The sequence below is a fragment of the Talpa occidentalis genome, unplaced genomic scaffold (genome assembly GCF_014898055.3).
Source record: "Talpa occidentalis isolate TD23 unplaced genomic scaffold, MPIMG_talOcc4v2.1 talOcc4.12, whole genome shotgun sequence".
NCBI classification, from domain to species: domain Eukaryota; kingdom Metazoa; phylum Chordata; class Mammalia; order Eulipotyphla; family Talpidae; genus Talpa; species Talpa occidentalis.
Window position 1 is genome coordinate 60,370,364 of NW_023601212.1, and position 14,796 is coordinate 60,385,159.

The following is a 14,796-nucleotide window of genomic DNA, read 5'->3' on the forward strand; positions in this document are numbered from 1 at the left end:
TACTGAACAATGGTGTGGGTATGAGTGGCTCTTTGTGGAGCAGTGCTGGTTGGGTTGCTGGGTGGTAGATCGACTCTAATGGAATATGTCATGGAAAAATAGTCTTAACCTCGAGTGATGGAATTCTCTGATTCTAAAAGAAGTTAAAACAGCAAGTTAGAACACAGAGGCCCTCCATTAAGCCTGTCTGTAATACCTCACCCCTATGTATGTATTCATTCTGCATAGTTTTCAATAATGATGTCTCTGGAAAAGATGGATTTTGATGTCTCTGGAAAATTGAATCACAAAGCCACAAGAGCTGGAGAACATTCTAACTCACCCATTCCTTATATGAATTATACTTTGACATCCCTTTCAATAGAAGATGCTTCCATAGACTTTCGCTATATCTCAATTTGGAAAAGTTTCCTTCACTTTTAACCAGAAAGTCTTGAAGCCACCTTTACTAGACTGCTTTTTTTTTTCTTTTTTTCTTTTTTTGGTAAAGATGGGGCATACTTTTTTTTTTGCTGAAATTATTTTGATATTTTATACAAACAGTTCCACAGAAATTGATTAAATCTACATTTGTTCTTTTTTTTAATTTTATTTTTATATTCCCATACAATTGCAACCCCCTTATTTTGACCCCAATCCCTCCTTCCCCCCCAATAATTTGTCTCTGGTTCACAGTTGTTTGTTGATTTTGACTTTTTCTTTCTTATAGTTATTCTTTTCCCTGGTCCCTTATTTAGGTTTTCTAGATTCCTACTATGAGTGAGACCATCTGGCATTTTTCTTTTTCTTTCTGGCTTATTTCGCTGAGCATGATCCCTTCTAGCTCCAAATGCAAATCACATGTGTTTATCTTTTTTGAATGCTGAGTAATATTCCATGGTATATATGGACCACATCTTCTTGATTCAGTCAACTATTTTTGGGCATTTGGGTTGTTTCCAAAGCTTAGCTAGCTGCTATAAACAAAGGGTGCAGGTGCTCTTTGGAATTAATATTTCTGTGTCCTTTGGGTAAATAACTAGGAGTGGAATTGCTGGATCATATGGAAGCTCTATCTTTAGTAGGTTGAGGAATCTCCACACAGCTTTCCATAGTGGTTGGACCAGTTTGCACTCCCACCAGCAGTGCAGGAGTGTTCCTTTTTCTCCATATCCTCGCCAACATTTGTTGTTGCTAGTTTTTTTAATATGTGCCATTCTCACTGGTGTGAGATGGTATCTCATTGTAGTTTTGATTTGCATTTCCCTGATTGCAAGTGATGTTGAACATTTTTTCATATGCCTGTTGGACATTTGTATTTCCTCTTTGGAGAAGTTTCTTTTTAGCTTTTCTGCCCATTTTTGACTGGAATCTACCTTTGTTCTTTGGGCACGTTAGAAAGAGAGGAACTTTGCATGTCAGGGAGACCTAATTTTAAGTCCACTACACGTTGTTGCATTAAGGTTGCTAGCTTTCTAAATCTTCTTTCTAAATCTTTACTTGGAGCTCTTCTTCATGTGGTACAGGTCTGTGTTTACTTCATTTCCTACACTGCTTGTTTTTTTCATAGTCCTTATAATACTTGATGCATTGTTTGTTTGGGTTTTATTTGATACTTCCATTGTCTATTCCTCCAGTAGATGTATTTCCCATTGTGCACACAATATAAAGACAGAAAGGAATCTCCCATTATCTGGCCAGCAGAGAGAAAAAAATATTTATTAAATGGGTGAATAATGAGTGAATTAGTGACTTTGGGCAACAGTAATTTTCTCTGAGCCTCAGTTTATTTTTTTCTGTTAAACAGGGTAATTAAATCACCCTGGAAGGATTTCAGTATGACATGGTACAGAGTACCCAGGTAGTTGTCAACCCCTCATATAAACCAGATGAGACAATGAATAAAGAGTACTTATTGTTAGCAGGCCAAAAGAGGGGCAACCCAGGATCCCTCCAACCTGCCTGCTCTAAATGGGTTCTGCCATCTAGCACACAAAGACAAACATACTCTTAGCACATAAGTCTTCCAATAGAACAACCTTCAATGTGACAGGCACCTCCGCAATGCCTGTCACATCAAATGCATTCAGGACTCCTTGTATTTTCTTTCCCTGGTGATAAATGATTTCTTTTTACAGTGTGTAGCCCATGGATGCTTCAGGATCAGTACCACCGAGAGATAATTTGGTATCTGATGATAAAAAGGACTAAATTCTCAGTGTGTTCATTGGGTCCTCCAGCAATAGGAAGAAAAAAATCTAAGAAAATTGAAAGAATGCGTTGTAATATATGGGAGAAAACTTTAAGGTCTTTCTTTGGGTTTCTGATCTCCTTCTATATGGATAAGGCAAGATTTGTTCAGGGAAGTGGGGGTCACTTGTCTAGGTAATTAAAAGTGTCATGGATGGGACATAGATTCTTGAGGGTAGGAGTGAGATCTTGTTTCTTACACTTCATTCTCCAAACATATATTAGCTCAATTTAGTTTCAAAATTTAGAAGTTCTACAGATGGGAAATGTTAATCATTATGGCTTCAGATTCTTGGCTGACTCCAATTTTCTAGCTCTTTAGATATAAACATATCTTAACCTTTATCATAATAGCACCTTAATAAGCACAAAGATTTGGAGCCATCTTTTTTCCCCTCTTACTAAATTAGGTGACCTCTTCAAAGTGATTTTTGTTTGTAGAGCTAAAATTACACTGTAGAAAACAGCTAATAAGGAAGACATGAAATAAGGCAAAGCCACACAAGATGAAAATAACAGAACATATGCTGGAAACACTTTGAGAACAAACTTAGTATCGAATCAGAGATGTATAGTCAAAAAATATTGACATCTGTCAGTAAATGTTGTGAGGAAATGAGGTAAAGCTTTGAATATGATCTGAAACTATGGTAGAAAATAAACTCAAAAACAAAAAACATGCTTTAAATTCTCACTTTCAATTTTTAGACATTGATAATCTATCAAGTTTGGTTTGTTCTATAATAAAGCTGTGCAAGTTTAAAATAATTAGACATGCTTTATGCTAAATTAACTTTACAGAAAGATTAAAAATAAAGTGGATAATAGATAATCACAGTTTCTATCCAGTTTATTCTGAGTGGAAACTTAATAGATTGCTTTTTTGAAACCAGTTCCTAAGAATGAGCAAATTTTTTTCTAATGGGTTTCTAATAACTTTTTTTCAGGTTCCAGTTTTATGTGGTTCTCCAAGATTTACTTGTGTCACTCATTTCTTCCTTCTCTTCTTTTCCCTCTCACAATCCTTTCTCATTCCTTTACTTTACCCATCGCTCTCACTTCTACCTCCTTCACTCCTTCTCTTCCTTCCTTTGCGCACTTGGAGACGTGGGCCCAGAGAATTTCAGGATGTGAATTAGTAAATGATGGGTCGGGACTGGGAGCTCCAGGCGGCTGGTCCTATGTTTGTGCAGTTGCCATGCTGTCCTGTGAAGTGAATTTGCATACTCCTAAAACTATTCACTTAATACCTTTCTGCTTAACTTATATTATTATTTCTTTAATGAATTTGGATCTATCTTTTAAACAATCTTTTGCTCTCTTTTCAGCAATTGGTTACCTTGATTATTCAATTATGATAAAAGGCAGTATTGTATTTTTAAAGCTTGAGTGTGTTTTAGAGAGCTAAGAAAACATCTCATCACAACTGCTGTTAGGTGAGTAATTACTATCATGAGACTACACACTAGGTATTGCTGCGGACCAGCACAGCAGTAGACGATGAGGCCGTCTCAGGGTTGAGAGACTGGGCAGGGTGGTCAGGGATTCGGTTAAAGAAATGACAAACAGACACACTTCAAGAAAGTGTAAATCTGAGTGCGCTTTAATTAAGTTAGTGGTCAGTATATATATGTTTTTTCTAAAGGCATAGGAACAGTGAACATCAAAGAGATCAGTTTGCTCATAGGCTTAGCTTAATTGACAGGGCAGTGATTTATGTCCGAAGTTACACCTGGACCTAGCCTCATTCCTAATTGGACAGTCTATTAATTCTTTCTACTGTTCTATATAATTATTTTCTAGTTGCACTATCACTATTACCTACTCATTTTTACTCATAATTAATTGTCATGGGTGAATTTATTTTATAATGCAGTTAATATCATAGGTACTAAAGTCAAGCATATAATAGAAGATTATTAAACTAACAATTCTATTATTACACACTGTTTAGTAATGTTTCATTTGGATTAGCCTGTTTATTAAATTATGTATGTTTTTTAATTAGCAATCAATGACCAGAAAAAGGAAAGATTTTAGAAAGACAGTTGTAGCAGAATAAAGTTTGTGGACCTTGAGAAAGTGAGATAAGGTTCCAGGTGGTCAGCATTTCTTTTAATCATCTTTGTGGCAGCTTCTGGTGGTCGTTATCTCTTGGCAGGCATTCGGCTTTTCTGCATCTTAGGGAGTTTGCTGTTCTCCCCCTGCGCGCATGGTTCCTTGCCCACGCCTCAGGGATCATGGCAACAGCCATTAGCCCTGAGGGTCACTGCAGGGGGAGGTGCAGCAGGTATTGTGGTAAGTGTACCAGGGACTTGGGGGACATGGAAGGAGGTGCGTGAAAGAGACAGAGTCATAGGTGTGAAAGCCCGTGGGGAGGCTGACAATGGCAGCCATTATCTTGACTTGTATTTTGCTTTTGCTCTTTTCCTTCCAGACCTGCCTGGCACCTTCTGCCCTTTCCTATGATTCCCCATGAGAAGGAACCTTAGGCTTGTCGCAAACTTTTGGGTCTCAGTAGTCCTGTGTGGGCCAACCTTGTTTGGCTGGGCATTTACTAATAAGGGGATGGGTAAATTTGGGTGTTTCATGAGGAAATATTTTAACTTTATTCTATTGCACACTAGTCATCTCTTTATTACACAATAATTGTATTAAATTCTTTCCCATTGAAGGTCTTATGCACTAGGAGTATATTTGTCTTTATGTGGCAGATGGCAGAACCCATTTAGAGCAGGCAGGTTTGGGGGTTCTGGGATGCCCCTCATTCTATCTGCTAACAGTAAGTACTTTTTATTCATTATCTCATTTGGTTTATATCTGGGGGTGACAACTACTGGGGTGAACTCCTCTGTGTTGACTGTTTTTGCAAAATAAAGGTCTATAGGAACATAATCTTGTTCACTTGTCTGCATTTGCACTGTGAGAACAGAGTTGAGTTGCAACAGAGACTGTATAGTTGAATATATACACTATCTGACCCTTTACAGAAAAGTTTGCTTAAAACAACTTTATTTTATTATTATTATTTTTTATTTTTTTTATTTTATTTTATTTATTTATTTTTTTTTATAGAGGCATGTTTTTTATTTATTTATTTTGTTTGTTTGTTTTTTGTTTATACATGCACTGGGTACAGTCAGAAGCGCGGGAGGGTGAGAGAATTCACCAGAGCCAGAGCGGGGAGCAGAGCAGGCAGAAGGACCGAAGTACACTGCTGAGGGGAGCAGCGGGCGGCAGGAGAGGTCTGCGCGCCATGTGGGATCCTCCGCCGGTGGCCGGGGAGCAGCCGGGGATCGAACCGGCGCCGCAGAGGCAGCGGGCAGCTTCGCAACCCAGCGCTCAACCGCTGCGCCACCGGGGAGGCCAATTATTATTATTTTTTAAAGATTTATTTATTTACACAAGCACTGGGTATGGTCAGAATTGCGGGAGGGTGAGAGAATTCACCAGAGCCAGAGCGGAGAGCAGAGCAGGCAGAGAGATGAAGTACACTGCTGAGGGGAGCAGCGGGCAGCAGGAGAGGTCTGCACGCCATGTGAGAGCCTCGCCCGGTGGCCGGGGATTGAACCGGCGCTGCAGAGGCTGTGGGCAGCTTTGCAACCCAGCACTCAACTGCTGCGCCACCGAGGAGGCCCTTAAAACTTAACTTTAATAGCAGTTTTCAAGTGTGGTCAACTGGGTTTTAAGTTTATTAAGAGGTCTGTGAGGTCAAAACTATTTAGATGACAAATACTAAGGCATTATTACTTCTTTCCCTGTGTTGGCATTTGTACTGATGGTGGAAAAATCTGCTGTCACGTTGGCTTGAATTAAGGTGATGATGCCATTTGGTAAGTCACCTTATTCTTCAAGCCCCCACAGTAAACAAAAGAATCAGTTTCATTTAAGAATATCCTGATGAAGCAGCAAAAATTAATTATTCTTAAATCTTTACACTGAGGAAAAATGCTTTTAATTCTCTGGGTGATGAAATCAGAAGTGGTCAGAAGATATGTGCACTCCATAAAGATGGGTGTGGTTGTCTGAAGGGAAGGTTCTTTTGTGCTTGAGTTGAGAGCTGAGTAGTTTTTTTTTCATGATACGCAATTTTCATTCAAAAAAAAAAAAAAAGACTGGGGCCTCCCCTGGTGGTGCAGCAGTTGAGTGCGAAGCTGCCCACAGCCTCTGCAGCACCAGTTTGATCCCCGGCCACCGGCGAGTGTCCCACATGGCTCGAAAGACCTCTCCTGTCTCGCCCGCTGCTCCCCTCAGCAGTGTATTTCGTCAGTCTGCCTGTTCTGTTCCCTGCTCTGGCTCTGGTGCATTCTCTCACCCTCCCATGCGTCTGACTGTACCCAGCGTTTGTATAAATAAATAAATAAATAAATAAATAAATAAATATATCTTAAAAAAAAAAAAAAAGGACTGAAAACCAGTTGACCTTTTTGATTTTTCAGACTGGAAGTAATTGGTAGATATTTTCTCAAAGATAAAAGGAGTGAAGTTCTCCCTGGTGGTGCAAGGGGTTAAGTTGCAGCACCATGAAGCAATCACAGCCACTGCAGCACGAGTTCGATTCCAGGCCAGGGAGGTGACCCACATGGTACGGCAGACCTCTCCTGTCTCACCTGCAGCTCCCCTCAGCAGTGTATTTCAGTTAATCTGCCTGTTCTGTTTCCTACTCTATCTCTGGTGAATCCTCTCACACCCCACACCTTTGGCCTGTACCCCAGCTCTTGTATGTGTAAATAAATAAATCTTAAAAAAAATAAAAGGAGTGAGTGAGCCCATTACATTGAGAAAAAGAGCTATTGGTATTTTTTTTTAAATCAATGATAGCATTTAAGCTTTCAAATGTAATTTAACTTTAGAAAACTTGTATCCCACCTTGAGACTGACAATTTTCCAATGGTGAAAGCCTTTTCTAGTGGCTTTGGTGGTGATATTGTTGATGTGCAACTGAGGTGTGTCCCAGGACCCCCAAACCTGCATGCTCTGAAGGGGTCTGGCCATCTACAAAGGAAACCTAGTGTGAAAGAACTTTAGTAGAATTAATGCACATATGTAGAAAGAGAAGTCAAAGAAAGGATAATAGTTTTCAAACAAAACACCCAACAGTCACCCATCCCCTTGTAGACCCAAAGTGGGGCTGCTAAAGTTTGAAAGCTTGCCACAAGTCTAAGGCACCCTTTTGGTGGGGAAACATAAAAAAGGGGCAAAAGGTGGGAAGAAAAGAGCAAAATCAAAGTACAGATCAAGATAATAGCTGCCACTGTCAGCCTCCCCTCATGTCTCTCACACAAATGTTTCTCTCCCAAGTATCTCTACATGTCTCTCCTCCATTTGTCTCCTTTCATGTGCCCTGGTACAAGCCCAAAGGTGAGAAGAAAGTGCACCCTTTTTCTCCACATGTCTCCCCCTGAGCCCACCTACCTCAGGGTTATATAGCTTTAGCGGATGTTCTGTACTGCCCCTCATTAAGTGGGGGTAGGGAACATGGTATCTCCCCTAACAATATTAATAAATTTTTTTTGTTATCGCATAATGCAATGGGTCAATGTTTGGAAGATATATATATTATATAAATATAAAAATAACACTTAATGAACTAATGTTTTAACTGACCAATAAATTCTGTTACAAACTCATGCATGAGTAAAAGATAAATGCAAGACATTTCAATGGATCTTAAAGTAAAAGTATAAAATAAATTTATTGATAAGATTTTTGATTCTATAAGGCAACTAGCTTTTAAGAAACTACCACTTGCCAAGTTCTGATATGTAATCAAATGATAATATCCATAATTATGTAAAAGGATATTAAAATATTTCTCTCTTCCAAATACACATTTGGAATTTAGTTTCTTCATATATTATCAACCCAAACAGCATTTCACAACAGATTTAATGCAGCAGACAAGTGAGTTCAGTTTCCTTTCATTAATCCAAACATTTAAAAAAATATAAAAATGTAAATTTCTTGGGCCTCCCCTGGTGGCACAGGTGGTTGAGCACCATGCTGTGAAGCTGTCCGCAACCTCTACAGAGCCGGTTCGATCCCGGCCGGCCAGTGAGGGTCCTACATGGCACTGCAGACCTCTCCTGTCTTGCCCGCTGCTCCCCTCAGCAGTGTATTTCAGTCAGTCTGCCTGTTCTGTTCCCCACTCTGTCTCTGGTGAATCCTCTCACCCTCCCGCGCACCTGGCCTATACCTCAGATCTTGTATAAGTAAATAAATAAATCTTTAAAAAAAAGTAAACTTCTTGATAACTTTTGAAAATTATAGTTTTTTTCACAAAAATTTGTTGTTGGTGTTAAAAAGGAATGGATTCATTTTTAAGTGAATAAATATTTAAAAATCCTCAGTTTTAATGTTTTCTGTGGTAGATATTAATAGATATGACACACAAATCTCTTAAGAGCCCTCAATAGTTTTTGTAAGTATAAAGATGTGGGATTAAAAAAATATTGAGAATTGCTGGTCTACATTTACACTATGATAGAAGTATAATTATTATTCTCATTTTATAGATAATGGAACTATCCATAACCTTCCCAATGTCAAATAGCTTGCTGGTATTAATGTTCAAACTCTTAGATAAAGACTCTGGAATTTACCTTTGCTATCTTTGAAGATGCTTCTTGGTATTTGTGGATTTCAGAAGCTTAGGAAGGTGAGGACAAGCCTCTCAATCGTTCTCTCTCTGCTCCCCACTTAGAATTGACATTTCTATATCCACTTTTTATTCCATTCATTCTATTTTATTCTCAGTTCTAAAGACATGGGTCAGTTTATCCTTAGAGCTGCATGTAATACAGTTAGATAAAACACACACAGAGAATAATAATTATACTTCTATCATAGTGTATATGTAGACCAGCAATTCTCAGTATTTTTTTTAATCCCACATCTTTATACTTACAAAAATTATTGAGGACTCTGGTGAGAGGGTGGCCTACCTGGGTAAGGTGTTTTATCAATGGTAATTAGGGACAGAAGATAAGATCTGCCACAGAGCTTGGGAATCAGGGAAATGTTGGCTCAGTTGCCTGGGTAGGTGGCAGGAAAATACATCATTTAAGGGATGGATTTTGCTCTGTTCCATGTCCTTAGATCAATAGTAATCCCAAGATGGCACTTCCATATTCTGATCCATGGCAGACACTGAGAATCTCTCAAAATCCTCTTTCTCCCTGAGCTTAGAGGTAATCTCAGCCTCTTTCTCTAGGCAGAGCCCCATTGTCACTCACGCAAAGGATGTGGCATCTACAACGAAACCTTATTACTATACTGGCTTTTGTTTGTGCCAGTAATCATCTGGGTAGCAGGCAAGAGTCTTTCAAACACATGTGCCATTAAGAGGCGGTGTTTGACTCATTCCTAGTATTGGAAAGGCAATTCCATTTTTTCTTCCTATAACATGTAATCCAAGCTTCTTTTTCCCATGCTCTGTAGACATAGACACTTAAAAACATGGGCTCTGGTGTCAGATTATCTGAGTTTGAATTTTTAGTGGTGTTCTGAAGATTAGTTACCTTAACATAAGTGAAAATTTAAGAGAGAAATTTCAGGCTGTCATCTCCAGCAGCTAAGATACTATAAATTATCCTCCTATTGAAATGATCAAAAGAAATGGCTAGAGAATAAAGAATAGTTTTAAGAAAATGTATCTGAGCCAGTAAGAAAAGAAGATATTCACAGAGGTTAAAAATGGGAACCTATATTTTCAGAACTGGAGCAAATGAGCATTAAAGCAGATTTCATTTGAGGTTATCTGACAAACCTCAGTGTCCTTGGTGTTTTGTTTGGGTGGATGCACAGGACTAAGAAGACAAGGAATAAGACCTGATGTTGGACTGAGAGGGGGTACTAATAAGGGACCCACACATAAATATGGAACACTAAAGATCTATGACCTCAGTTTTTAAACTCAAAATAAATTTGCCCTATAGAATGGGACAAGGAAACCAATCTGGTTTGACCTTGGTTTGAGTGGAGGGTGAAAAAAATCCTCCCCAGAGGACTTATAACCACAAGTCAGTCTTCTCTGAGGTTTGGGCATGAGTGGAAAATCTGAGTTGCAAAAAGAAATACTGAGTAGATATGTGAACAAATATGTGGTTAAATAAAAACAAACATTGGCTGTATAAAATAATAGTAGTATGAGAATTCCCAATTGGTGATATAAAGCAGATTAAGATAGAACCAACATATGAGCCAGCTATAGCATTTATGTTCAGGAATAGTGCTGATTAGAGCTAAACCATTCTACATCCTTGTAGTGTTTAAGAGGAAGGCAAAAATATTTATGAAATTTTGAGTTAATTAAATATGTCTATTAAAATATTATATTAACCATGAATAGACCAACAGCTATTGCTTTCCTGAACACCTTTTGAACTTCTCATATATGATGATTTGGCACTTACCTAATCATCCCTACAGTTAGGTCATAAGGAGAAACAAAAGTTTTTACGACATAAAATATTCACGATGAATTGACAGATAATGAAATTAGTCCCCACAAAAATATCCTTCCCCATCTTTTCTAAGTCTAAGATTGTGAACATTTGGAGTGGTGAGTAAAACTGAACATCTTGCAAGAAGAGTTAAGATGTTAAAAAATCTGTGAAAGTATAACTGGAGAACCCTACTTAAAGCTTTTGAAAGGGGGGCTTTGGAAGATTCATACTAGTTAACAACTGAAGAAGTAATCAACAAAGATAATAAGATGACTCAAAAGAGAATGATTTTCATATGTAAACGTTAAGAGAGCTCTTGAAAAATCTGGTGAATTTAAATGTGTTAATTCTGAAAAAAACTATGATACTGAAAAAGGGACCTGAAATACAGTGACTTAAAAAAGATAGAAGTTGGGCCTCCCCTGGTGGCACAGCGGTTGAGCGCTGGGCTGCAAAGCTGCCTGCAGCCTCTGCAGCGCTGGTTCAATCCCTGGCCACCGGGGAGGGTCCCACATGGTGCGCCGACCTCTCCTGCCACCCGCTGCTCCCCACAGCAGTGTACTTCAGTCCTTCTGCCTGTTCTTCTCCCCGCTCTGGCTCTGGTGAGTTCTCCTGCCCTCCTGCGCTTCTGACTGTGCCCAGTGCTTGCATAAATAAATAATAAATAAATAAATAAATCTTAAAAAAAAAATAGAAGTTATGTCCCTCTTTAGCTCGAATGAGGTCAATCAGGGGTCCTGGCCCTTCTACCTGTTGCTCTGTCTCTTCCTAGGGAGTCAGATTCATCTGCATACTGAAAGCTAAATCAAGTGGTAGGTCCATGTTTCTGTTAAAGGAAGGGACAGAGGAAGTCTAGGGCAGGGAATTTCCTTCAAGCAAGAGATAGAGCAGATACATGTGCATGTGTGTGTGTGTTTGTGTGTGTGTGTGTGTGTGTATGTATAATTCCACTGGCAGAAACTAAATCATATGACCACAACTACCTGTAAAACTGGAAAATGTAGTCTCTACTGGGATGATGAAAAGTCTAAAAATAACAGAATAGGTTTTGGGGATCAACTAGCAATCTATCCCACAGATATTTGCGCAAAATTGACTGGAAAAAAAAAAAGACAAGCTCTGGAAAAAAAACATGAAGTAAATGGTGATGTATCTGTAGTTAAGTCTGATGAAATTACACTCACCCAAATCAATACTGGATTCATTCTTTAACTTAAAAAAGATCATATACATGTTATTACGCATTTTAAAATTCAGATAAAATATGTTTATTTAAAAATAAATAAATGAGGGTTTAGTAGATATTAGGTGCTTAATAGTCTTTGTTTTATTCTTTTGTTTTCTACTAAAATGACTAGGAAATTCTAATTTCTCCTATACATCTGTAGTTGCTATGCATTTTCCTCTACAATCTCTGTGCTCAACAACTGTAAACCACCTAATTTCTATTTTTTAATTTTGAACTTCTTTATATTTTGGTCCAGGGATAGTAATTTAATTCCAATTTATGGTTTTTTTAAAAAAATATTTATTTATTTATGCATGTAAGAACTGGAGTACATGCCAGAGGCTTGGGGGGTGAGAGGATTCACCAGAGACAGGGGGGGTAACAGAACAGGCAGATAGACTGAAGTATACTGCTGAGGGGAGCAGCGGGTGAGGCAGGAGAGGTCTGCTGTACAATGGGGTATCTCACTGGCTGGCGATCGAACTCATGCTGCAGTATCTGTGGATAGCTTCATAGGTTGCGTCTTAACCTCTTCCGCCACCAAAGAGGCCTGGTTCTTCTTTTTACCCAGATTTTACCCAGATTTCTTGGGGCTTACATAGCCCCCAGAAATTTTTGAGTACTGTTTAACTTGGAACTTGTTGGAGCAGTTATTTATCTGGGTCTCATTCACCCAAAAAATATATAAAACACTAGCATGTGCCAGGCCCTGAGAAATGCTTCAGTCGCTTCCATAGGAGCATATCACCTAGTGAATTTTGGTGCCTTGCTACAAAATCTGGTTCAAGTGCAAGGCCAAGCATGCACGTGTGTTAGAAGTCTATTCAAAGTACTGGCTGAAGTGAGGAGGAAGAAAGTTAATAACCAGATGGAAATCTGGAGATTATTTATGATTTTTCACTTTCAATGAATTTTTTATGCCACCGAGAACTATGAAAATTGAGAGTTGGTAGTATTTTGAAGTCAGAAAAGACTTAGAGGAGATGTATAGATATTATAAAGAGTACTTCTGTTTCTCCTGGGGAATTCTTCATTAGGTGTTGGTGTTGGGGAAAGAAGACCTCTGAACATCCAACCTAAGGCAGTAGTGTTTAACCCATTTCTTATACATGCCCAGGACTTTCTAGTTGCCTTGGAATAACAAAAGGAGTACAAAGTCAGAGTTCTGAAAGTTGGTAAGTCTGTATGTCAAGAAAAATGATAGCAACGACAGGCTGGACAGAGAACTGTACTAATAAAGCACTGTGGCAGAAATGAAGTATAATCCTGATATTACAGGGCTCCCTCCATTTCACAACAGAATGTCCCTTAGACTAGAAATTTAGAAACAAGAAATTAATCACTGAATTGCACTCCTTGTGATTAACCTTTAACTGGCTCCAACTACATTCCTTGGAACTTGAAAAATTGGTCATATTACATTCTGATTAAATTCTCTGTACCCTCTAAGGTTGAAGGCAGCATCAGAAACAAATGTGCTGACTGCTGAAGAGAACATCCTTCTGGGAAAGCCAAACAGCTTGACTCCAGGATTGCCCTTCTGGATAAGCCAGAGGTGTGAGGATAGAGATGACTAATGTAGTTGTTAAAAATAGCTATGCAAATTTCACAAAGCCAGAAGACTAGTAGTTGTACCAGCTAACCCAACTAGCCCCAAAATGAGACATTCCAACTAAGAATAATATAAAAGGCCACACTGTTCTCTTAAAAATGCAGCCTTCACCTTCTTATGTCTATGCAGGTGTCTTTTTTCTTAATAAACTTGCTATGTGCCAGTTATAGGGACTTTGTTGAATTCATTCTCAAAAGATTCAAGAACTCCCATGTGTCCCACAACTTTGAGAAGAACAGTTTATAGATAGGCAGAGAGAATGAGATGATTATAAAGTGGGAGAAGAGTGTGGTCAATTAATTGCCAAGGGATTGTGGGCAGGAAAGGTAGATTTGGTTGGGGTCAAGGTTTAGGTGGGAGGGTGTTCTACAACCAAACCAGGCAAGATAGGTTCATCATTGGTTCAGCCAGCTTCAAAGAGAAACCTGGAGCCCCTGGCATCATCCTCACAGGTTTTTTAATAGTATGCAGGGGAAACACACCAGCAGGGAGAAAGCAACTTGTGCCACTCTCCCAACTCCCCAAAAATCTCTTAAGCTCTTTCCTCTGGGCTTCCTCTCCCAGCTTGCCCCCTCCTCACCACTGTCCATCACTCCAGCTCAGGTGTGCCCACCTATGCATGCCCACACCATATGCATCAGGCATGCGTACCCTGAACCCACATTTGCAAGCGCCTCCTGCACTCAGGGCCACAGGTGATAGCCACAAAGGCCAATGGTGCAAAAGCCTGACCATCACTTATCCTATGGAGAGTTTGCTTCTGTGCCACATTCTCTGTGTGCTCATGCTGCCCAGTGCAGGAGGCCCCTTCTGTGCACTCAGTTTAATGCCATTCTTCTTCTCTACAGCATAGTGAATGAAAATTTAAACTATCAACCCTGGTCTTTCCCTTATACTCAGAAAGCCAAACTGCACGTCATGAGAACTGTCTTGGTATAGGGTAAGGAAAAAGTATCAGGCTTTTTTGCCCTTCCGCTATTAGGCTAGATGAGGGAACCCTGTGGTCCTGAATGCATGCCTGATCGCGGGCACCTGAAGTGGGTACACCTGGGCTGAGAGACTGAGTTTATAGGGGCAGTGTCACGGGGATGCCAGCAGAAGCCAAGAACGAACGGAAGCCGAGAGAAGAAGAGAAGCAGAGAGAACGCCAGAGAGTCCAGATATAGTGAAGACTTGCTGGGGGCTGAGAGGCCCGCCAGCCTCCTGGCCCCCCTGCACCCCTGCCTGCCATGTGTCTGGTAAATCTAAATAAAAGACCTACAAAACCCACTGAGGACTCT

At 39.5% G+C, this 14,796-nt stretch overlaps 1 protein-coding gene across 1 annotated transcript in view; it reads left to right on the plus strand.

Moving 5' to 3' along the window:
* TNFSF4 (TNF superfamily member 4) overlaps positions 1–14,796 on the plus strand; it is a 124,797-nt gene that overhangs the window by 71,527 nt on the left and 38,474 nt on the right. The window lies entirely within an intron of this gene.